Raw genomic sequence first — 26,370 nt, forward strand, 5'->3', positions numbered from 1 at the left:
TTGGTTTGGTTAATATCTAAAGACATATTTTCTTTTGCTCCAAGAGAATATTTTTCTCTTTTCTTGCACTGAGGTCTTTTTAAAAATAATTTTGCATTCATTATTTGAACTTATCTTCCAATTTTGTACTACTTCAGTTAAGTTTTTGTGCCAAATGCAACACTAGTTTTTAGCACAGTGTGTTCAAACTGCAGCTTTATGGCTTGATGTGGTTAAAACTTGGCATCTTTTATCTACTCAGAACAGTGAGTGCCTTTACTAAAATACAAGGCGTGCCAGGACAGGAGAGTCCTGCAGGAGACAATTAAATATCAAACACAATGTTCTATGAAAACATTGTTTAATACATAGGAGACTATGGAGGAATTTGGACATCTTACTGAGACATTCCTAAACTGATGCAACAACATGCAAACAAGTTATTGTGAGACAGTGTGAGACATTAACTTGATATAAGCTGAACTGGTGCTGCCTCCACTGGGAGCAAAGAGTCAAGCTTTAACACTGGCTTTCTTGCAGGTAAAAACCATGTAACTTATATTGCTTCAGAGTACAAACTAATCATGCAGACGGGATTTTAATGTGTACACTGTATTCTGAGTCACTATTAAAGCACTTTGCATTGCCCATTTATGGGAAATGCATACACAGCTTGTTTAGAAGCTTATGTGCACAGTTTCCTGTAGGTTTGCATGTTGTTGCATCAGTTTAGGAATGTCTGTGAAGCAACAACCTCAAACTTGGAAACCCTCCCTCCCTTTTTGCTCATTCCTCCCCCTTTCTTTGGTATTTGCAGCCGTTAAGAGGAAACCTTCTCCCACTCTCTTTCCCCTTCTTCCCGCCTCTCGCTGTCTGCTGGCCGTTATTTTCTCTCCACCTTGTAAACACGTCTCTTGTTGCTCTGACACTGGATCCAGAGTTCAGCCGTGCCTCATCCCTTCTGGAACATCCACGCTGTGCTCCTCTGTTTCCTGTGTATTTCCATTGCATCATTACAGCAGGGAGGAGCCGCTCTCACCCCTTACATGAGATTCATGTCACAGTCAAAACATGTGATCCTGCAGGGCTTTTCTGTTCTGACAAACAACCAGTCTGTACTGATTTAATGATTTCCAGGTCAAAGAAACTGAAAACATTCAGATTAAGACTGGGATCAATGTGGTCATGTTTAAGATGCTACAGGGTTTCTTTTTGGTTAGTAAAATCCTTGAAGGGCAAAATTATGCAAATGGAAGAGTTATAAAGGTTGAAGTTATAATCATTTTTTGGTGTATTTTTAATGAAGGTTTTAAAACTTGATGCATTCACTTCCTACATGTTTGCTGACCAGTTTACTTTATCCACTAAAGCTTTATTACACTGCAATTATAAGTGGTTGAAGCATCGGTTTTAGATGTGCAGACATAAGCTACAGAGCCATTAGGAGACAATTTGAAGCACCAGCAGATCTGAAGACTGCAGCAGGTTTCATTATCATGCAGCCTGCATACAGACATAATATCATAGCCTATAAAACGCCTGTTGCACTGCATGGTTTGCATTAAACTTATGATAGTTAAATCTGCACAGTGTGTATTTCCATTAGAAAGAAAAGGATGGGATCAAACTATCAGATGCAAACTCCTTTGGGGACAAGTGGAGGGCAAAAGTCAAAGTGTCAGGATGTAAAAAAGAATATGCAGCAGATGAACAGGATCTGAAAATGATGTACTGAAGAAATAACAAATCCAACACAGACCTAAACCAGGACCTGTGGGATGGATCTGGACCTTTAACTGAGACATCTACTGTTGGTCGAGGCCTCATCAAGAAGTCCTTCTTAAGGAAGGGAAGCTAGGAGAAAAGGCTGAGGTAAGCCAAATGAGTGAAAAGAGTCTGGATCTCAAAGTTAATTAAAAAGAAAAAAGAAAAAACAAAACAAACAAAAAAAAAAAACAAGAAAACAATGGAAAGGTTTTAACACTGACTCATATTATGCTACCTCAGCAAAAACATACCTGTGAAGTAAGGAAGGATTTCAAATAAAGTGCAGTGGAAAGAAGAGTAGAATGAAATGGAAAAACTGGAAAAGAAAAAAAGCCGTTGGGGAGGTGGGTGGTTGTGGGCTGGGGGTGCCGTCTGGCGGTGTCCTTGTCTCTTCCTGCAGGACGCCATGGCTGCTGCCTGGCGTCCTGCTGGCTGCTGCGAGATCAGCTGGGAAAACTGGATTCCTGTGTGATGACATGTGATGGTTTTCTAGAACAAACAGTACTTAGGTTAGTGTTTCAGTGGAACATAGAGAGATTGTGTGTGTGTGCTGGGGTGGGTGGGGCTGGAGTAAAGTTCATATGGGAAGAGAGAGTTATTTTCTATGTTCTAACTTTGTCTTTGAATAGATTCCAGGTCCTGTACCTGCATGCGCTGGTATTGGTGTACCTGTATTTATTTGTGTATGTGTATCTCATGTTGTGAGAACAAATATCTGTTTGGTTGCCAAAATGTGCGCAGTGTGCAGGAATTTAATGTGAGTTGTGGTAACATCCACAGAAAACAACTGTCTGCAGAAGGTGGTCCAGTGACTTAAATGCAGTAAAACATTTAACAGGTGTACAAAGAAATTATTTTCAGTGTCTTCACTAATTAACTTCATTGCATTTAGAAAATTGGAGCAAGTTTAAAAATGTTTGCAGAAACACACTCAGATGTTTGATAGAGACCTCCAGAGCCCCTGTGGCTGTAATGATGATGGTGGCATGATGGCTTCTCCTTCAGTGCTGCATGAGAGCTCGATTGTTACGACCATCCCTCCTTGGCGTTTACACACTTTAACAATTTTACCTAAAAGATGTAATTTTTTTCTGTTTTAAAATGCATTATTTTTCTAAGCATGTTTGCAAGTAAGTGGTGAGCCATGACCCATCCTTGCAAGGAAAAACTAAGAGGATGCTTCTTTTATACCCTATCCTGACACCCTCACTGCACAGAATCTTTTGTCGACTTGTGTCTGTAGTTGAGTTTGAGTCTGAGTTAATCAATGCTGTATGATAAATTTTATTTTAAGAGATTAAGGTATTTTCCTCAGATTTGATGATTCAGACAATGCTTTTTCTTAGTGGACTTTTCCCATGTAGTGTTGTCAATGATATGTAAAATAAAAAAAAATAAAAAAAATTAATTTGAAGACTGCTTAGGTCCAAGATTACATTTACATCTTATACCTTCCTTAAGTACCTCCATCTACAATAATGACACAGATGATTTTCTCTTTTATGTTACATCCTTAAATACTCCAACTGGCTGTGCAACGTGAAGACAAGAACAAGCATGTGAAAATATGCATGGATGCTTCAGCTACAGGGATTTTCCTGCAGTCATGTGGACTTTTTGGTTTCTGCCATGACTCAGTAAGGATAGAGAGAAAGCCAGAAATAGAAAGAGACTAAGAAGCTGGAGGGGTGGGGAGTCCAGATTCCATGGTAGCGTTCCCATCATTCCTCACATTCCTAAAGTGTCTAAGCTCATCTGCAGCTTCCTTTGTTTCAACCTTCTTTTCACACTCACTGTGAATGTTTCCAGTAAAATGCTATCTTATCCAAAACATACTTTCCAGAAGCTGAATGCATTCTGAGCCAGCAGTCTTCCTTTTATGGCCACTTGGTGGGAGAGGAGAAAAATTCTCCACAATAACAAGGAAAGCCCCCTCAGCTACACTGTGACGGGGTGATTGCTTTGTTTTCTGCTTCGACGACCTTCAGTTCATCCCAAGAAACACCAGTTTCCAAATATGTGACTCATCACATGTTTACCTTTAAAATTAAGTGAATCAAGTTTGTGTGGAAGTCTTCAGGAAGTTCAACATCTCCAGTCATGAAAATGCATCTCCTGTTATCGTACCTGCACATGTACTTTGATAAGGTGGTGCATAGCAACAGTAACAAAGGGAGTGTTTACCCTTCTGTAATCAGCTGTGTGTTCACTGGTCATTTTACAATGAAAACAAGGAGAGCATGATGCCAATAAATGTCCATTAGGACGGCTGCTAAATATGTGTGTGTGTTTTTATGAGCTGCCTCTGGCTCTCGCTGTGGGGGACTGCAACACATGCTGGACCATATGTGGCTGTGTGTAAATGTCCACATGTGTGAATGTGTTGGGTTCCACAGTGGCAGCACTGAGGCGTCTCCCATAGCAACAGAGCGTTGTTTGGGAATCCCTGGTCTAGTCTGCTGGGGGAGAAAGGAGGGGTCCACCACTGAGGGACGACCCAGAAAAGCTTTACACACTGTGTTTCTATGGAAACCAACATCCCAATTCTGAGTCTTATTCTGGTTCTGGCCATACAGAAAGATTAGCAAAAATCTCTTAACATGTACAAAACAAAGAGTTGATGGTCAGTTTTTCTAGTAAATGTGACCAAACTCCATTCATGTAAATACCAACTTACAATATTTCATTTGTCTTGGACTTGATGCTCTGACCTTAATACCTTCACAGATACAACAACATGGTATCACTTAAAACCAAACAGCCATGCTGATGGTTTTTTTTCTCTGGAAATAAGAATTCACACCAAACTCCAATGAAATATCTGCCAATTTCACAAACCTTTAATGTAAAAAAGCACGCCATTTCAGTGGTTAAAATTAAGGCTGAAACCTAAAAGAATTAGAAAATGAAAAGAAATTAATTTAATTACTTTGAAAGTGCTGGAAATGTGACTGTGTGTGTGTGTGGTTAGGCAACAGCCTGTTAAAAAACACCTTCAAACAGTGTTTGGATGTTGCTGAGTCATGAAAGGGACTGCTGCTGTTTTTACAGTTTCTACTCTTTCCACACGTGGCCTTGTTGCCATGCCAACGTCTTGAATGGCTCATTTGGAAGAAACCTGTGTGGCAGTTTCTCTCCTGTAAAAAATATTATTAACTTTTGCTTTAGAGACTTTGCTTTCAAACGTCTTTGTGCAGTTTTTTCCTTCAAATGAGTTGGAAAACTTTAATGTATCTTTTTGTTTTCCTAAAATTTTTTTACAAATATCGAATTTTGTTTTAAAACTTTTTAGGCAACAAAAAACAAATCCTTTGGAATATGTCATTTTAAATGTTCCATTTTATCAGAATATTTCAGATTTTTATTTCAATTTTCTGATCATTACATTTTAAGAGGCATTTTCTTCATAGCTTTTCATGTAAATAATGACTTTAGACATTATTCCAATATTCTTGTTAATATTTAGAATCTTTTATTTTAAACCTGTCATTAATTTTTCATTTTGTTTGAGAACAATGAAGACATTTACTGTGCCATAGAAATACGTCTGAGCTGGGACTCTGAACAGCTGAGACAATTATTGGTTGAACTTTTAATCCCCTGGAAAAACCAAACAGTGAAAAAAGCCAAACAGTCCAAACACAATGCTGTTGCACACACACTAACAGCAGCTGTCTGAGCAGATTAACACGCTCACACACACGTTGGGGGACGCTAACTGGACTCATTAAACTACACGATGAGTCTGATTGAATTAAAAAGCTCGTTAGGATCAGTTTAACAAGACGAGTCTGCAGCAGAACTTTCTGTTTCCAGGATTATTAAACAGGTGGTGAATCACAGAACATCAATTCACAGAGAAATATGGGATACATATATAAATCCGTCTGGTTCGGTGAATCTTGGTCGTAGCGAGATGAAACTTCCAGCTATGGAATCTGTGAGATGTGAGCTTTCAGTAGAGGAGCCGTTTGTTCGTGTTCATGGGGAAACATCATCTGTGTTTACATGTTTTTCGGACTTTGTGTACCTGGTCTTTTAATTATTGTTGTTTAAACTGTGCTTGGTGGTGATAGAAATGGTTTTGCTGAGCTGGTAGCTGAGATTCTGGACTTTCTGTGGATACCACACATGTTTATAGTTACATCTACAGACCTGACGCTACACCTGGAAACGAGATGTTAACCCTTAACTCCCGGTAGCGGAGGCTGCAGGTGCAGAGGTGAAGCTAAACAGTCAAGATAAGAATAAAAGGTTAGAGAATTCATAGGTCAGAAGTCTGGAAAATTAAGCACTGAAGGTGCTCTGAGTCATTACAGGTGAACATTTCTCTTCCTCACCATCTAGAACCTAAACTATACAACCTTTTATATAACATTCGTGCTGCGTGGCATTCCAGCTGAGTTTCGCTTACGTACCGTGTTACATGCTAACAAACTGAGGCTATGCTCCTCCTGTTGATGGTACAGCAGTACAGCACTGTGTTGTAGAAGCCGTGCATTTTGGTGCTAAAGCTGCACACAAGCCAGGACTGTCTGCAGCAGCACCACAACACAGTTCATCACACTGACGTCATATCCTCTAGTGGTGCGGTTACGATGTCCTGAAGGAACACAGACGGTAGAGGTCTCAAACCTATCCACCTTGGTACTTGGTTTCAGACATGATTGCTTTCATGGAGACTAATCCCTGGCTTCGCGGGGATGAAAAGGTGGCCCCTGTTATAAACACACCGGCCATTTTGAATGTGCACAGTGGCTGATTCGGTGAGGGAACACAAGAAGATATTATCAGAAGAAGAGAGGAAAAGAAAGAGAAAAAGAAAGAGAACGAGAGAGAAGAGTCAGGACAAGACCGACTTTTACCGGCTGGAGAGATCTGCGAAAGAAAATCTGGAGAAAATCCACAAAATTTCTTTAAAGAATGAAACCTCAAGATATTTATTGACAATTTTATTGTTTTTTTTTTCTCTCTCTCTAGAGAATTTCTTTTTCAAACTAAAAAATGAGAAATTTTTATAAAAATTGTTTGACATCTGTGTTGAATCTTTAAGTGACCTTAAAAAAAAAAAAAGTTAATTATTTTCAAAGATTTAATCATTTTCAGGCATTTTTCAAAAACATGATTCATTGTGGGTGAAAAATTAAAATGTATAAATTATTCTATTGAAGATAAAGACATTTCATGTTTTAATATTATATAAAAGGCGAAATAAGTAGCATTGACACCTAGTGGTTCAAATCAGAACTGCAGTCGAAAGAGAAAAACACGGACAGCGTTCTTCCTCCTTCCCCTCCTCCCCCTCGAAGAGTTTCATGCAGGTTGCCGGTTTGGGAGAGGACGGCTCTTTTATATACAGTTTATGGAGGACGGAGAACATAGTGCCAGCAAATATGATGACGAGCGAAGATGATTCACACACAGTAAGTTGCTATGCTCTGCAATGCTAACGCTAATTTGACATGCTAATTTAAAATAGTGTATAAATAAAAGCTACATTAATCAACAAATGCCACGCAGCAGCTGTTTTCCCTTAGTCTCGCTTAATAAATTAATTTGATAGTAATTTCATTAGTTTTTAAGGACAAACTCACCATTCACTTGGCCCAAGCATCATTACATTTGTTGTTGTAAACTAATCAGCCACCAGTTTACTCCACTAATACGTCCATACAGTCACACAAATTCATATAATGAGTGCTGAGAAATAAACTAGACTAAAATCTTTGTAAATCAAGATAAACTTTTCAGTTAATTTAAGCAAAATTCCGGTGTTTACCTGTTTAGGAAAAACTTTGCCAGCCGTCTTGAAATTAATTTGGTCTCTTAGACTTGGTCCTTTTTCTTTTTTTAGGTTTTTCTGAAGCTATTTCTGGTCCGCTTCTTTTACTAGCTTACATACCTGCAGGCTGCTGCTCTTTTGCCGACATAAAATACCAAACGCTGCTTTGTTGTTGTTTGGCAACCATGGGAAGTCGCATATGATTGGATAAGGAACCAGGAAGTAGGAAAGAGCTACACAGTGCACCCAAGTTATTCCGTCACGTAACTCTTACTTTGAAGAAGAAAAACTTGACAAAAACAATGTTAATGTAGAGAGACAGATGTTTATAGGGAAGTTTCCTTTTATCTCTCGCAACAAATAAGACCGTTTTAAATTATTTTTACAGAAAAAAATCCTAATTATTTAGCCTTTAATTGTGTGTGCATCTGTGATGAGGACACCTTCCTCTTTCAAAAACGGGCTGTTTTTTTTCCTCCTCTTTCTTCTGAGTCATAGATAAATGATTCTGTTATGAGAACAAACTGAACCTGAACAATCAGGTCATTATTCGGCTAACTGCGCGTCAGGACTTCTACACTGAGTGTCTTTGTTTCTGTGTTTTACTGTCAGAGCTTTTTTTCTCCCTTACAGCGTCTGGGTGAGTTTATTTCTATTTTTAGCTCAGAATTAAACTCTTTGAGCTCAATCTGAAGTTTTGAAAGCATCTGAAAAACAGCCGCAGGGGACAAACGGGTGGCTGATTGGCTCAGATGATCTTTTATCTGCCACAAACACACAAAGACTGACAGTGATGATGGTACATGTGACACTGTGACTAACCAATCACACGCGTTACATAATGTCAGCTTCACATCTTATAGTACTCTGAAGGTCCAGCAGTTGAACTGTGACTCAGTGTCTCTGCAGAGGTCCTGACTGAAAACAGTGTGTCACAGTTTAACAGTACAGCTTTAGATCTTCAGTTTAATCCACTGATCATCCTGCAGAATGACTTCAGCTCCCTGCAGATGGACAAACAAAGACACAGACAGGACTTGGTCTTCAGGCTTCTGGAGTGTAATTATTGTGGTGGCAGAATGAAAGACGGACACCTCTGAGAAGGATGACGGTTCAAACACTAAAAAGTGGCTTAACTATTTGTAAATATAGAACAGAAGAATTCCTCTTCACTGCATCATGAAAATATCCATAACTTTTGTTTTATGAAAGTGACACGAACATCTGTAATGTTATATAATAATGATTATGCTAAATCTTGTGATCTTGTGATTAAAGAAGCCACCCAACCCCCTCCCACTCTTGAAACCTGCAAGAGAAATGATTCTGGCTTTAAAACGAGCTATGTTACATGTTGTGTGTATTTAGGGCCATGGGTTCATTGGTTCAGGCAGAAATGTTTTAAAAGCCAAACACTGACTGAGGAGGCCTTAAACGGTAGAGATTCACCCGGACTCCGTTCACACTACAGCTGAATTTCCGATTTTTTTACCCACACGTGACTCATATGAGATACATACCCGATCTGTGTCGACGTGACCTCAGTCTGCACAATCATACCGCATTTCATCCGGCTTTGTATGTATGTATGAATGAATGAATGAATAAATAAATAAATAAATAAATAAGTAAATAAATAAATAAATAAAACATCAATGATTCCTCTCAAAAGTATGATAAACAGGATTTAATTTACTCCCAAAATCTGTTCCTATGCATTAAGATGCACGCAGACTGGTTATATACAGTGACTTACTGTGGCATCTTGTCTGACCTTTATATTTAACTTGTCCTGCAAGCAGAATGATGGTCTGGCTGCAGCATGACAATGATATGAAGTGCACAATTTTAGGGCGAGAGAGAGAAAAAACATTCTTATTCTCAAGTGATTCTACTCTATTAAAAACAAAATTCTGAGAATCATATTGTATTTTTGACAGCTCCACAGTGGGAAGAAGGCAGTCACACAGAGGATCCCTTAAATTCTAAATTAAGTTCATTTGTAATCTGAAATAATTGCCGTAAATAATCAGTGTCGTGTGTTTGTGGCCTTTCTTTTAGTGGACATGTGATTATGTGACCTTACAGACAAAAGTGGGGCCAAGAATAAGTAGGCCATAGAAAAATACTCAACATGACAGGTCACAACAATGCTAACAGAGTCCTCAGTGTCTGTCAGAGTCATGAGACCATGTGACTTAACCAATTAGCCTCATAACTGTAACACATAGGTCTGTGTTCGCACAGCCAGGGGTTAACATGCATGTTCTCAGATCACATGACACCTCCTTCATGTTGTTGTCAGCAACAGTTGCTCACTGTTTCGCCGCTAAATGAGGCAGTTCAGCATGCAACACCCCCACAGAGCCGCCTTTATCCTGCAAAAACCCGCCTCTCTGAGCTGCTACGCGCTGAAGTGCTCCCCTTTCAAAGAAAAACACACGTACGCATGGTGGCCACGAGCAGGAGGAGGTGGAGGGAGCCCGTTACTAGACAACACATTTGGCTGCTCATTTAATAAAACAAGTTATCTGAGAACAACAATTAGCTGCTTAACACTCTAAATATATTCTTTTTTTATTCTGCAACAAACTTTCTGAAAACGTTTACTTCACTTACAATATCCAATAATAAATGCTGTTCCTGATTTTGGAGAGGCTGTATGCATGCTACAGTAGCTGTTACCATGGTAACTTCTTATCAATGTTAAAGTTTCAAAACAGTGAAAAAAAATTGCCTTGTTGTAAATAAACTGAATTCCAGATGATCCCGGTACCATATTTCATGGCGATTCAGAAGATTTTTCTACTTAGTTTTCATGATTATGAATCTAAAAGACCAAATCTGTTTTTACAGGGGATATTTTTATTTTGTTGTTGCAAAACGTGAGCAAAATTTCTCTAAAGTGGGAGTTGAGGGTTGCCCACAATGTACCATCAACCTACAAGTAAAACAGAAACCCATTAATAAAACTAAAGAACAGCCCTAGGCTCAGCAACACGTCATTTAGTTTTTGACAGTGCAAAATTAACATAAGTAAAGACCACAAGGAAACAAATAACCACCAGGGTCTCCAAGGTGGAGAACCATGACAAACAATTCACAATGCTGGGGGCCATAAATCATAGAGCCCAGAGGCCAAACATTGCGAAGCACTGCCTGCTGGGCTTATTTATATGCAGCTTAGCTGATGAGGAGAATGCTGTTCAGCAGTGGCGATCAGGTGTGGCAGACCTGGAACACAGAACATTCTGTGTTTCTATGAGTTGGTGGTTTTGTACTGATTCAAGAGTGGTTAAATGGCTTAACACACATTTTCCAGATACATAATTGGAAACTCGTGTGCAACCTAGAATGGAAAGGTCCGTCATATTACATACTGGGATAGGAGCATCAGCTTGCAACAACTGATTTCCAATTACCTCTCCCCACTGCCGATATTTCCCTTCTTATATATTTCCCAAGAAGTGGAATTTAGACTCACTGTCAAATTCCCCTTCTAGTACCGGGTTGGACCCGTTTTACCTCCAGGAATGCCTTAATTCTTGGTGTGAAAGATCTAACAAGGTGTTAGAAGATTCCTCAGAGGTTTTGCTCCATATTGACATGACAGCATCACACAGTTGCTGCAGGTTTGTCGGCTGCATCCATGATGAGAATCTCCCGTTCCACCACATCCCAAAGCTGCTCTACTGGACTGAGATCTGGTGGCTGTGGAGGCCGTTGGAGTCCAGTGAACTCATTGTCATGTTCTAGAAAGCAGGTGGAGATGATCTGAGCTTTGTGACATGGTGCATTATCCTGCTGGAAGCAGCCATCAGAAAATGCTCCACTGTGGTCATAAAGGGATGGACATGGTCAACTATTAGGCTGTGGTGGTTAAACCAGGCCACATTGGTACTAAGGAGCCCAAAGTCATTCATTCATTCTTTTTCTATACTGCTTATTCCTATTCAGGGACACGAGGAAGCTGGAGACTATCTCAGCAATTACTGGGTGAGAGTCAGGGTACACCCCGAACAGGTCGTCGCCAGTCCATCACAGGACCAACACAGAGAGAAAAACATGTGCATATCTTTGGATGGTGGGAGGAGGCTAGAGTACCTGGAGCGAACCCATGCACCACCACCACCACCGCCTGATTCAAATTAAATTTATCCAACATCTTATCAAGCTCTGCTAAGTGACTCATGTATTTGAATGAGACGCTTTGAATCAGAGAAACATGTAAAACTTGCAGGACTGCGGCTCTCAAAGACCAAACTTGTCTACCTCTGATCTGTGGCATAAATGCTCTATGATGACAATAGCCTCTTTTCCCCTACTCATAGGCAAAAACAGTTTAGGAATGAAAAGAGGAGCACGGTAACAAGTTTCAGGTGTTTAAATTCCCCAGATCACTGTCTGATCTTGCATCTGTGGAAAGTGCTGGAAAAGCAAGTCCAACAGCACAAATGTAAAAGTGTTTCTTGTCCTCAAAAAGTCCTTTTCTTTAAAACACATACTGGAAAAAGGAAGGGGGGTGGGTTGTCCTCTGATATGGGTTGTCCTATATTTAGACATATAATGAGGGACCTGTAGTTGCAGGTTTCAGTGAGTCAGGAACTGAAACCCTCCTAGTTTGTTGTCACACTGTCTCATAGTCAGGAGTCGGAGCTCAGCCTCGGTTCCTAGAAGTATGCACACAGAGTGTAGGCTCTTAGGAGAGACAAAGCCCAGGTATTCAGCTTGCTTTGGGGCTGCAAGCATGTAGAGTGCATGTGTGTGTCTTTGGGTGTGTAGCTTGGGGCTCAGAAGAGGGATTTCTAGGAAAACGTAATGGGAGAGGGTGCAGTGCTTCCATCCTCTGGTGCAGATAGTCAGCCATTCAGCTCATTGCATGCATCACGCAGCCAGTTTGTATTTATGTAGGTAACAGAAATATACTGAATGCAGATTTTATTTTGACATGGGCATCACAATTACAAAGCAAATGCAAACTGAAGAGCGGGAAAGAATGGGGATGGTGACAGAAAAATCTCACTAAATAAATCTACACACTGTTTTTAGTGTGTTTTACTAAAGCCCCTCCTGACAAATGAAGCAGTCTGGATGCTCTGGTTTGCGAGTGCATACTGCAGAGGTAAATGTGCTCCTGGCCCATCCAGAGCACCACTGTAGCAGCTAATTCTAACATGAAACTACAGACATTAAACAGGGCATTAAAGAGATATTACCTTAGTGTTGACATGTCCCCATGGCAACATGCAAAGCCTGCTAACTCTTCTAGGAAGTGGCTGACTGTGGCTGACTACGGTACATTAGGATCACCCCTCTTGTTTTTGTGTGTGTTGTTGGTACCTATTAAATAGTTTTTATCCTCGTGTAGCTCTTTTTCCTAAATGCTTCTTTCTTTGCAGGAAATCTTTGCACTAAAGAATAAAATAGCATGACTAATAATGGAAAATTAATTAATTAATTAAATGTAATAAACACCAGTGTTGGGTACATTACTTTAAAAAAGGAATTAATTAAACATGTTCCTTTAAACAGAACTTTAAATTAATCCCCATGTTATTTTTTTTTCATAATAAAACCGAATATTAAATCTGACTGAATAAAATGGAAACCTAATGGAATAAATGACTAACAGAAAAATTATCGACACTAATCTCAGACTGCTGGATGTCTCATTCTCAGGAAAAGTGCTTCACATAATTCTAGCTGGTTCTGGTCGACATGAAGAAACTCTTACAGCCGATTTCCACTTGGTCCGTGTGTTCTGGTAAATGGTCTGTACATGTATTTACATATACATCACATTCACCCATTCACACACCGATGGCGGAAGCTGCCATGCAATCAGGGGTTCGGTGTCTTGTTCAGGGACACCTCGACATGAGCTCTCAGGGCCGGGATTAAACCAGCAACCCTTGAGTTACAGGGTGACCACTCTACCCACTGAGCCATGCCGGGGACATGTCAACACTAAGGTAATGTTCTGGCCTCGCCATGGTTTTTGTTCCGACCTCCACAGCTGGAGAAGTGGAGAATCACAAGATTAATAAGACTGGACTCCATCAGACAGGCTACTGACCCGGATGACAATCTTCAGACTTATGTCAGCTCAGGCTGGCCTGAAGAACTGTCGTAGATTCAGCTCATACCGCATAGAGCTCATTTATCAGTAGCTGATGGCCTTCTACTTCATGATGATAGGATTGTTAATCTCCTAGTGCTGCAGAAACATGTACTCTTAAGCTGGGTTTATACTTGCGCTGCTGCGTCAGGGCAGTTACGGCGCCACCACTGTGGGTGCGCAGAGGCTCGATGTGCACCTCTTCCAGACCTGACGTGCACCTCTGCTACACAGGCAGTTACCTGAAGGTACCCCCTTGTAATTAATCAGTTTGGGATTACGCATTTACGGATTTCTGGATCTTCTCGCTGAATTGACCCAGTGAATCAAATTGATCAAATTATTTCTTCGTTTGCTTCCACAAGCTTATGAAGACACTGCACCATGCTGGATACCATTGTTGTTTTAAAACAGGAAATACCCACTGGAGCTGAAGAGAACCATCAAAAGAACTCCAACCTGGTGGGTTTACCAGCTGATACCACCCCTCCTGCCACCTTCAGATTAGGATGAGAAACACCACAACGTGTACCCCCTACGCTCGGGTGCACATTTCACCAGCTTCAGCTACGCCATAACCGACCTTACACAGACGCAGCCCCAATATAAATCCAACTCTATACACATAGCTGATCAGCACCTCACCAAATGCCAGAGCAGAGCAAACATGACCGTGTGGTGGCCTGGAATTGGACGAGACATCACTGAAATGGTTAAAACATGTGACTTCTGCCTGAGGAATAAACCTGCCCAGAGAAAAGAGCCACTGATGTCTTCTGCTTTGCCAATAGGTCCGTGGCAGAAAATTACAGCTGATTTTCTGCGTTGCCATTGCTAAAGGTACACTGTGTATCCTGAGCCACTGAACCACTCCACATACCGCCACAGGTGTGAGTCTCAAATCAGAGCAACAGTTCAAATCCTGCAGGAACAGCTATGTTTTGGTCCAATTAACTATGACGCAAACCAACGTAAACAAGTGCATACGGCCACCTTCTGCACCAGAATGTGTTACATCAGCATTCCCATGGCACAGTAGCTTCGCTTGTCATGCACAATGTAGGTGAAGGGTCACACGGTGACATCCGATGGAGGTAATTTATTATGAATTACTAATAGCAATAATGGTTCTTGTGAAAGGCCACAAGCCTGCCCACAAAAAAAGCCCTTGAGAAAAGGGCAATTTGGGGTCAAGGAGCAAAAGGCCCTTTAGCCGCCCATGCCCCCCCCCCGGCACGTGCCTGATTCTGAGAAGTCATTAGACATGAAGCACATTCTGTGAGAGGGCTTAAACATTCCTCCTACTTTATATCTTTTGATGACACTTTTTAATTAATTTATTTCTGCATGAACTAAGTTTGATGTCTCGTTTTGTGATAAATGTTTACAGAATTCAGGGGAATGTGAAATATCTAAAGTTTTAAATCTTGCCAGAGCATCACTGGTGCTGCAGAACATCACTAAGTCGGGTGACTTTTAAACGTGGCAGTGGATTGTAGTTGCTTCTTTTCAGATTGGAACCACTTCAAAAGAGAATGCTTTGCCCTGACTAGACTTGTCTTAGTGAATGATGGCTGGTAGCTCAGTTGGCAGGCCCTCTGTCTTCTATGTGGAAGACCCAAGTTCAAATCCCAGAGGTGATATGTTACAATAGGGTGAATATTAATAGCATCTAGTTGGGTCTTTGGTAAAACCCCTTAATGCTACTGTCTACTCTCAGATGTAAGTTGCTTTGCAGAAAAGTGTCAGCTAAATTACTTTAATGTAGATGCAGTACAGATGATTTTGTTTTCATCCTGGAAAGTTCCATCTCATTTCAACTTCCAATGTTGCTGATGATGTCATTGTCTCAGGTCTTTTCCGGGATGAATCATCACACACAAACAGGAAGTGGAAATGCCCATATAAGGAGTGTATTTTGAGCTGGAGCAGTAAACTAGCTGTCAGGTCAAGTTGCCTCTCTTTATCAAGCACATTTAAAAACAACAGAGGCTGACCTATTTGTTCTCCAACCAAGTCATTGTATAGAATTAAAATAAATGGGCATAATAAATATAATCTGGATTCATACAACTGTGTGAAACATGGAAATCCCAACTGAAAACAAATATAAACACAGCAAATATAATTTCACACAGAAATTAAAGCAAAAGCAAACCAAAATCATTTGATGTGAATAAAATTTAACAGGACTGATTCAGAGTCTGGGAGCACCGACTGAGAGGACTCATGTTTCGGTCTTCAGATCTGAGAAATTGTGTGGAAGAAGCGACTTGATCACCCAGAAATACGTAAAATAACCACGTGGTTATTTCAACACTCAACACTTAGTTTATAACAAAGTTTTATTCCTTTTAAATTAATCCATTTTTATCCTTACTTAGGTATTAAATTTTCATATTTATTTACTTACTAATTTAATTATTAACTAACTGCTGCCTGTTTATGTAGCTTTTATAATTCTGCTTTCATTATGATTTTTTTATACATAATTATATGTGTTGGTTTTATTTGTTGTAATATTTTAGTTTTTTTTTTTTACTCCACTGTTTTCCTTCTGGGGGTCTTCCACATCAGAACAGCAACCTCTGTTCTGACAGCAGAGTCGTTTCCATGGTTACTGTCCTTGTCTGGGTGGCCGGGGCCTTGCACTGCAGCCCTATGTTTGTAGTGTGGGCACGGTCTGCCTGGGCCTGGGTGGTTCCCATGGTGACAGCCTCTGTGGTCGTGGGTAGGGTGGTTCTTGGTGTGGAAGGATATAATTTCCTCACCGGGTGCTAAGACATGTTCGTTTATACAGTTATTTTGTTGAGACAGCGTGTTTTAGAGGGGGTGGGGTTCTATGTTTATTTAGTCTGCGTGTGCGTGTGATAGAACATACTAGGTGTGTGCTTTGACTTGTTTTGTAATAAACTTTGGTGTGTAACTACTGATGTTTTATAAGATGCAAAAACTGTTTTTTTTATTATTTTGAGAACCACTTTGTGCTGCAATCCTGCATGAAAAGTGCTATATAAATAAAGTTTCATTAGATTTGATTTTACTTAAATCTACTTAAATCAGGGCAATGTTAAGTAAATGGTGGCGTTTTGTTGTTGTAACTGTGGTGCACTATGAGAGTTTTGCCCCCTAATAATGTAATTTTTTAGTGTTTAGATGTTTTTTTCCTGACCTTGTTTTTCTTGCATTTAAAACAAACACTCAACATGCAGCTGCTTTTCAGGAATGAAACAAAATCAATTCTTAACGCGGATGTGGTTGGAAAGCTGGAATTCTGTGTTACGGTAAATAAACTAGAGCTGGTTGTGTTCCTGCTCACACTGCTGCTGTTACTGTCAGGTTACTGTTATATAACTCTGTATGGTTTCCTCTTGCAGCTGATAAATGGAGACACACACCTACTGACCATATTGTGTGTGTGTGTGTGTGTGTTTGTTTGGAGGCGGGAAGCCAACAATAAATAGATCCACATACTTTCAGCAGCTTCCTGCTCTTCATTTCCCAAAAAAAGTATAAAGTCTCTCTGTATTCATGACAGTTCTGCCTTCCAGGAACCATACAACAGGTATCTGCCTCACCTTCACTTCCAGGTAGGAGAGAGAATCAACATCTTCCCAGCCAGAATGGTCACACCTGCATTTCATAAAATTAAACACACACACTCTTTCTAGAAAAAGCTGACATAATGGAAAAAAGGCACTCAGACCTTTCCCACGTTTGACATGTCAGAGGATTTAAAACCAAACACATCTGTAGTCCTTGAGGTCTCTATTTTAGTTCTGTGTGTTTCACATTCCTCTTACATTGTCAGAGTTCTTTATAAAGCTTCATTCTGCTACTGAGGAAAATCTCTCTGGCTTGTTTTTAATCCCTGAAATGACAACATTCCTGCAGGTGTGATAGGTAGCTTTTTCTTCAATAAAATCATTAAGGTACAAGACTCCACCCCAGGATTAAGGCTCCATTTTTATCCCCATGTGCAGCTGTTTGCACCAGTAGGGGATCCCTACTGATGATATCTGGTGTGTTTTGGTGTTTTTTTTCCCCACTTCCTGTACAAACGATCCACTTTCCTGTCCTGATGTTGGTGAAACAGCTGCCAGAGCTGCAAAATTAAAGAAGAAAAAATGCAAACTGCTGATCTTACATCCTGTTTCCATGTGGCTTTGTGTATGAATGCAGCCCAGTTTCAGCAGAAACCTGTGAGGTGACATGATTTTGGAAGGGAGCTGTTTTATATCACATGACTGGAAATGCAACCAACTACATAATCCCTGACAATGTAAAGTTTTCTAAATCAAACTATTTGATATTTTATATCTAAAATAGTTCATATACATGCATACAATACCGAACCATGTAATTAAACTCCTAACTGTAACTATTAATGAATGGGGGTAAGTAAGTAACTATGGAAGTTCTGTCTTATAGAGCATGAAACATTTTTTTAGTTAAGAGTATCGGCTTCCATTATCTTTTATGATTTGCATCTTCTAAATGCAAATCAGAAGCAGCAATGGAAACCAAAATATGAGTAGGTTTGAGTAGAACTTGCTGATAAAAACTTGAGATCATTCATTCATTTGAGTAAGTTCGGCTGCACTAAACTTATTCTGCATCATGTTTTGTTACTCATACATATTTTATGTATCATTAATTAATGTTGCTACACACCTGACAGTTCAGTCTCCTTATGTATTTTATAATCATGCATAGTTGGTCAAGTTTTGTATTTCATTCAACAGTTGGGAGACTTATGAGCTGTGTTCATGCAGAGCTGGGTAAGGCCAAAGGTAATCTCCATTTTAGAAGTGTAGATATATTAATCTGGTCTCGCAGGATTTAAGAAAAAACAAAAAATTGTGTGAACAAATGGTAGAAAGCTGAGATGATTTTCTACCCACAGTCATGAGTTATGGATGAAAATGTCGGCGCCAAAGAAGCCAAAGTGGCCCCTTCTCCGGGGTAATGTGATGGTCTGACTCTCCACAACACACACAGGGATTGACAGACAGTAATGAGATAATCTGCATGACATCCATGTGAACGAGTAGCACACGCTGTAGAGTCAGCTGACTGTGTGTGAATGTGAGTTCCAGCTGACTCGGACTTTAACAGGAAACACGTGATAATTTATTGGTTGGTGAAGTGCAGGAGTAGAAGTAATAGTAGGAGTAGAAGAAAAGCTGCATTCAGGGGCACGTGATGCTTCAGTTAATTACAGTGAGTTAACAAAAATAAAATATATGTAGCATCAAGCAGCTCTGCAGTCCTGTCAGCGCCCCCTGCAGGCTGTAGTCCTTACTACATGGAGAACACAGAGCATTCACCACATTATTAAAAAAAAGTTTAAAACATTACCACCATCAGAACAAAATTAAACTATCTGAAGGAAATGTTATCTTTTGAAGTCTTGTCATCTCTTACATGAAATTTTAAGATCCCTGCAGGAGGTGGTGTGCTCTGAGGGAATTAAATTGATCATATTTCTTTCTAAAGCTCTTTTCATACATGCACCAGAATCCTGAAAAGTTCCAGACATGGTCTGGAGTGATGACAGGCGAGAAAACAAACCTTTCTTGTGGAAATGTTCCATCTAGCTCCCCTGGTAGAAGTTCAGATGAATGGGTGATACGATGTGCAAACAGAGGTGACGATATTGTGGAGCTTTGAGTGAGTTACCTGACTGCATCCCAACAAGTAGCGCTGCTTCGTTAACCTGTTTGCTGTTTCTACCCACTCCTTGGTATTGCGTGCACATTCAGATAAACCCGGTATTGATATAATTAAGGAGTATCAACCACTAGCTTCACTATAGTAAAGAAAATGGTGGTCAGATGCCTCGTCTGCGAATTCTGACATTTGTGTGCATAGTATGTCAGAAGATCAGCTTCGTCAACTTCTAATTTGAAAATTGGGAACAATTACAGATACAACTGAGCTGGTTGTCTGTGCGAACGTGAGGTTTAAAAGCAAGTATATTTAAAGTTGTCCAGCTGTGGGTAAATGACATTTTCTATTCCACACATGAATTGTTGGATTTTCCTTGATGTTGATGTGAGTGGAGTCAGAGTCCATCGCCACACCCTCAGCATCAAACAGACCAACTATTTACCATCTGAGAGCTGAACTGGATGGTATTTCCTCTCCTCCAGTCTGTTTTCCCCCAGGACCTGAACGCAGCACCAGACTCCTTTCACTGTTTCCTGACTGACGTCGGCTTACAGCCCTCTGAGGTCAGCGTGTTGGTCAAGCTGCACCACCCGACCCCAGTTAACTGGAATCCCTTCCTCCACCCTGTCCGTGAGTTCTTGTTTTCCATTTCTGGTTGTTTTTTTTTATTATTGTTATTTTTCCCGCCTGATTTCTGACTCACTCTGACATTATTAGTCAGCTTACATGAGTTTCAGCACAAAGCAAAAGCTTTCATTGTATTTCATGGATTCCCCCCACCCCTTAGACACACACACCCGTTGACATTGTGCGTCCCATGAGACTCTTAGGAGACACTTCTGCATTAAAAGGATGGGTAAAGACTAAAATAAAAAATCTGGTTAGAAAAAGGTCATAGACTTAAAATGCATATTTTCAGTACAGTATTATGATTTTTTAAATCTTGTTTTGTTGGTTATAGTTTGCAGTACTCTGGTACATAGAACCTGTTGGAAGTTTGTGATTAAAAAAAACTGTTTTACATATCAACACTTAAAAACATGTGGTTACAAAAAGCTATTAATGTCTATTAATGACAAACCCTTTGGTTTTGGATTTGCTATTTTTAAGCTAAAATTAGACATTTTGCAGTAATCAGTTTTAGATTTTGAGATGTTACAATATGATGCTCAATGTTAGTTGATTTCACAAATTCTGTAACATGATTTTGAGTCATTTTAAATTTGGATTAAGAAATCAATATGAGACAATACTATAACTGATTTAACACAATCACTTTCATTCATATCTAATCACAAAAACCACTTAAAATGTTTAAATAATGTTCTTTCTGAGCTCAGTTTATTCTTTTCTTTGAATGAAAACAGACTAAACCACATTCTGGATGTTAAAGTTTTCAAATCAGGTAAAAGAATGAATGCATGAACGAACGAACGAACGAACGAACAAATGAATAATGAGTTTTATTGTCATTGCACAACAATTACATCAATAATCATTGGCAGTGAAATTCTTAGATCCCAGGTTCTCCTAACAAAGCTAAAAAGAATATAAACCACGATAAAAATAACTGAACACAAAAAGCAAGAATACTAAGATAAGTTACACAGTACAATATATAATAAGCAAAAAGAAGATGTCATTATTTAAAGGTGGCGCTGCTGCTGACAGCATTTAGAAGTCTTATGGTATGAAGTGTCCCTGAGCCTGGTGGGATGGGCTTGAATGCTGTGAAACTGTCAGCCAGACGGTAGCAGACTAAACAGCTTGTGACTGGTCTCCTTAATGATTCTGGTGGCCTTCCTCCTTCACCGGTGGGTGTAGAGGTCCTCCATGGATGGCAGGACCATCCCGATGATGTGCTGAGCAGTTTTCACCACCCTCTGTAGAGCTTTGCGGTGGAGGGCGGTGCAGCTGCTGCACCAGGCCGTGATGCAGCCAGTCAGGATGCTCTCTATGGTCCATCTATAAAAGATGAAGAGTATCCTTGAGTCCATGTTGAGCCTCCGTAGCCTATGGAGGAAGAAGAGCCTCTGTCTGGCTGACTTTGTAACGAAGTCAGAGTGGTGCCGTCCATCCGCACAGCCTGTGGTCTGCTTGTCAAGAAGTTCATTATCCAGTCACAGAGGACATTGTTGAGCCAGAGGTCTCTGAGGCTTGGTGACAAGTTTGGAGGGCACAATGGTGTTAAAGGCTGGGCTGTAGTCAATAAACAGCATTCTCATATATGTGTCCATCTGGTCCAGATGGGAAAGGGCAGTGTGGAGGGTGAACACGATGGCATCTTTAGTTGACCTATTGGGCCTGTAGGCAAACTGAAGTGGGTCTAATGAGTCCAGGATGGAGGAAGTGATGAAGGATTTGACTGACCGCTCAAAGCACTTCATGATGGTGGAAGTGAGTGCTACTGGGCGGTAGTCATTCAGGCAAAAGATTTTGGTTCTTTGGAGACAGGGACAATAATGGTCTTCTTGAAGCACGTGGGGGCTGCAGACTGGAGCAGTGACATACTGAAAATGTCTGAAAAGACATCTGCCAGCTGGTCTGCACACACCTTGAGAGCTCTGGCGGGGATGCCGTCAGGTCCAGTAGCCTTATGTGTATTTATCCTTTTTAAAGTTCTGCACACGTCTGCCCTGGATATCACAGGTGGCCAGTGGTCCTCCTGAGCCTTTTGTACCTCTGTGCTAGGGGCTGGCTCCAAAACAGAGTCAATCCCCAGAGACTCCCATGTTAAAAAGACCAACTTCACAGCAGAAATAAACATGTTTAAAGTGTGCAGCGCAACCACGGTTTTTAAGCCGGCTAACAGCGTGCCTTAGCTTTAGCCCCTCTACCTCCGTTAGCTGGTTAGCTACCGCTAACTCCAGGTTAGCTTGGATAGCTCTTAGCTACAGGCAGCTCGGAGTTTGATGGTTGTCAATCATCCACCTCCACCTTCACAGTCCTCCACCTCTTTGCCCATTTTTGGATTTTCCGGGAATGACAACACGGGTGACGCTACCTTGTTGATGATGGTGGGAACCACCCAATGAACTTCAATTCAGCTCTTCAGAAACCTATGGGTGACGTCACGGAAGCTCCATCTATCTTACCAGTCTATAGTTTGAATGCATGCATTTCTTGAAAAATGTAAAAAATATATATATATAAAAAAAAAATTTACTCAGTTCCATCTCTGCATGGATGTAGCCTTAAGGCCCAGTTATGCTTTACACTAAACATGCATTTTGTCCGTCATCGGCATGATTTGATGTGTTTTTGGGGCTCTTGCAGATGGCTAGCTCCACACAGCAAACAGAGTAAACAAACCGTGGGGGTAGTGTTGAGCAGTGTAGCCTGACGAGCCATCAGCAAACAGGACAAAGAAGAAAAAAAAATGCAATGTATTTGATGTCCGCACAAACCGCCTCTTTTTATGTCTCTTTCTGAGAATGAACATTATCATGATCTCCTCGTCCGTCACTATGTTTGTTATTGTCTAAAATTGAACTCATAAAACACATCTGGTGGATGTATTACTAGTAAACCGTGCAAATGTCAGGAACATGCAGGGAAGTATGAGAGCAGTGACGTTTGAAACAGACGCACCTATTTACAGGCGTGAAGGGAGCATAAATAGTCCTTTAGTATTCAGCTGTCATTTATTTTCGTGATTCTAACAAAAGTGGAGGTTTTGCAATGGATACCCAGAGACAATCGCTGGTATTGCACTTGAAAGCGCTTCTTTTTTGGCTTCACTGGTGACTGAGACTCATTGCGAACATCTTTCTATAATTCATGTTCCAGAATAACTAACAGTACATTGACTAGAGGTGGGACAAAAACAAATCCTAAAAAGAAATTAATTATTTATATTTTATCATTAATCATGAAGTGATGCAACTCAGTGGTAAATATGCCCTGTACCTTTCTTCATTTTTTTTAAATAAAATATTATTAAAAGCAAATTCAAAATCTATCTTTAAACATCAGTAAAACTTCTCAGTTCTAATTTCATATATGATGTTTTGCAGCATTTAAAATGATTTACAAATATTTGCATTATTGTAATGTTCATATTTAACAGTCCAAACTTCTCAGGAAACAGGCTGTAATGTGACTGCATCCAAAAAAAAACATATAAAATAGTCCATGCATGTGATTTGTTGACGACACTTTCTGCATATGACAGATCCAGCATAAAGGACTTTGGTTTGTTGCAGAATGAGGTCATTGCTCAGAAATGCAGTCTGACATCAGCTGAGATTAACTTTGGGAGTTCTCATACACACACACACACACACACACACACACACACAGGCTCACATGCATGCGCACACACACACACACTCAGCTGATGTGTTTGCTGGAAATGATCGGGAATCGTTGGGAAGTGCAGAGGGAGCTCAGGGGAAGGGGGAGAGGGACAAAGCTGATCTCATGTGATCGGTGAGTCAGCAGTTGAAGATGACATCACCGCCCCCTCTCACACTGCCACAGGATTGGATGAGTCAAACTGAGCCGGGCTCAGCCGACCTATCAGAGGAGGTGGGAGAGGATGGAGTGAGACGGCGGGCGAGCCAGGCTGAGAGGGGGAGAGAGGGGGATCACATGACGTCACTCTCAGCAGGTTGTGCGTTAGAAAACAATAAACCCATGTTACTCATGTCTGTTTACGCATCTCAGGACTAACAGAAGGACTTCATGCTGCCTGTCTGCTGCAGACACAAACATTTAATCACTCTCTGCTCATTTCTGAGATTTTCATAGCCAAATCAGCTTTACTGTAAAGTTTCCTTTTAGTTTCAGATAAAGTACTGCTCAGAAACTTTTTTTTTTTTTTTTTTTTATCAATACAGTGCCAGGAAAACAGGAACTTGATGCAGGGATGTTTTGGGGAAGGCAAGGCAAGTGTATTTGACAGGGTGAATCAAAATGCTTTACAGAATACAAGAAGCTTAATTTAACATTAGAACATGAGCAAACAAGAATAAACAAGAATGGAAATACAGTAAATGAGGCAAAAACATAGAATATTTGGTCTGATCCGCTTTATTCTGCATCACAGTCTGAACCCTCTTAGTGAAGCTTTTCCTCATTTCCCTAAGTCTTAAGAATAGTTCTCCAGGACCATTGAAGGATATTCCAAAGCTCTTCTTTGGATATTTCTGCCTTTTTCTTTCCTTTCTTTGTCCAGATGATCCCACACTGCTTCAATAATGTTTAGATCTGGGTTCTGGGAAGGATCATTCCTCTATGAGACCTGTTGCCACTGATCTTCTGTCCAGCTCTTGCATCATGTAGCATACCTCAGCCTTTTCTCCATGTTTACCGTCTTTCTTGACAGCCACGTTTCCCTGGATACAATTTCTGATGAGGCTTCGGCCAACTGATGGTCAAGATGCATCTCTCAGGTCCTGGTTCAGGTCTTTGCTGGATTTGTTCCTCTTTCTTCAGAACATCCCTTTCAGATCCTGCTCATCTGCTTTACATGATCTTTTATTGGTGCTTTTACTTTAGTAAATCTGCTTGACCTGCAGTTTATGGAGCATCTGAATCTCCCACTCACAACAGATTCAGTGTTTACGAGAAAATGCAGCAAGTAAACAAGGTGAGAGGTTCCCAGGGACAGATGATAGAGTGATACATGGGAGTGGATCAGCAGGGCGAAGCCGTTGGTGTCGAGTTGCTGTGAGATCAGATCGTGTATCGATCTGAACCTGCAGGTGATGAGTGATGCTGATGTTAGTCCATTAGCAGCATCTGCAGTTTCATCCTGATGTGGATGTATTAGAAGAAAGGGAAAAAAACGTAAATCATAGAAAATGAAAACAAAGAAACACCATGATGTGTAAAATGGTGTGTGATAAACAGTCCAGACCCCAACATGTTTCCAAAACCTGAGTCCAGATCGTAACAAGTCCTCTCTGCATCATCTCTTTACGTCCTCTTCCTGATTATGTAAACTGGGCTGCACAGCATCACAAGTTTCTTCTCATACTGGGCTTCTGGAAGCAGACTGAAGCAGACTGTTGGGTGCAGCTTTGTCCTTCTGCCCGACATGCACACACAGTGACTTCAGCCCGGATTGTGTGGTTAACTGAACACAGACTGAGACATTCCTGTGCAGACATGACAGAGGAAGTGGGTTAGACTTCATCTGGAGTTTTGACCTGCTGACTGTCTGGGAACTGAACCATCAGGACTTGGACTAGAAACAAAACCTCCAATCCTCTAGACTTCTGGTGTTGTTCCAGACTGAAATATCACAGCTACTGTTGGATGGACTCACATGAGCTCTGGTTTAGATATTTAAGCTCTCATGCCATCTAATTTAAAATCTGAGGGAATGCTTCTGATCCGACCATTCAACAGAGTGTAGGGATGTAATCTGTGGAATTAATGCATTCATTTTTTAACACGTGAACCACCTACACCAAAAACCACTTAACCTCCTTATTTATGAAGATTCTGGCCATTTTCAAGCTTTATATTAAAGTATTGATGTTGTCACATTAGCATTAATCAATATTGAAATGTTGGTATTATCAATATTTGGATCGAACCACCGACCAATAAAACATGCTGGAACTTTTTTAAGGCAGTAGCTAAAAGAAATTAACAAATTTTAGTTGGAAAATAAGCTATAAAATTACATATTTGACCTGTGCATCAAAAATTAGGTTAGAATAAAGATTTTAAAAAGAAAAATGATAGCATGAGACTCTTAAAGCTGTTGGGATCTGTAGGTTTTATGTACAGCTGAGTGTCATCAGCATATAAAGGGTGATTTACATATGGGCCTGAAGAAGAGCTAGCATGTAAGTAAAGAACAGAAGCCTCACAGATTTGATTACGGTTCCTCTCTAGAACCCAAAATAGCAATTTACTGAACTGGAAAAAGTCTTTTCATTTGTATTTCCCAAGAAAATACAATAATAAACAGAAAGCTCTCTTTAGCAAAAAAAATAAATAAATAAATAAAATAGTACATCAGACCAAATCTAAACATTTTGGTTCCATTCTACATTATTTCAACAAAATAGAGACATTCCTCATGACTTCTTGA

The sequence above is a fragment of the Melanotaenia boesemani genome, chromosome 14 (genome assembly GCF_017639745.1).
Source record: "Melanotaenia boesemani isolate fMelBoe1 chromosome 14, fMelBoe1.pri, whole genome shotgun sequence".
NCBI lineage: Eukaryota > Metazoa > Chordata > Actinopteri > Atheriniformes > Melanotaeniidae > Melanotaenia > Melanotaenia boesemani.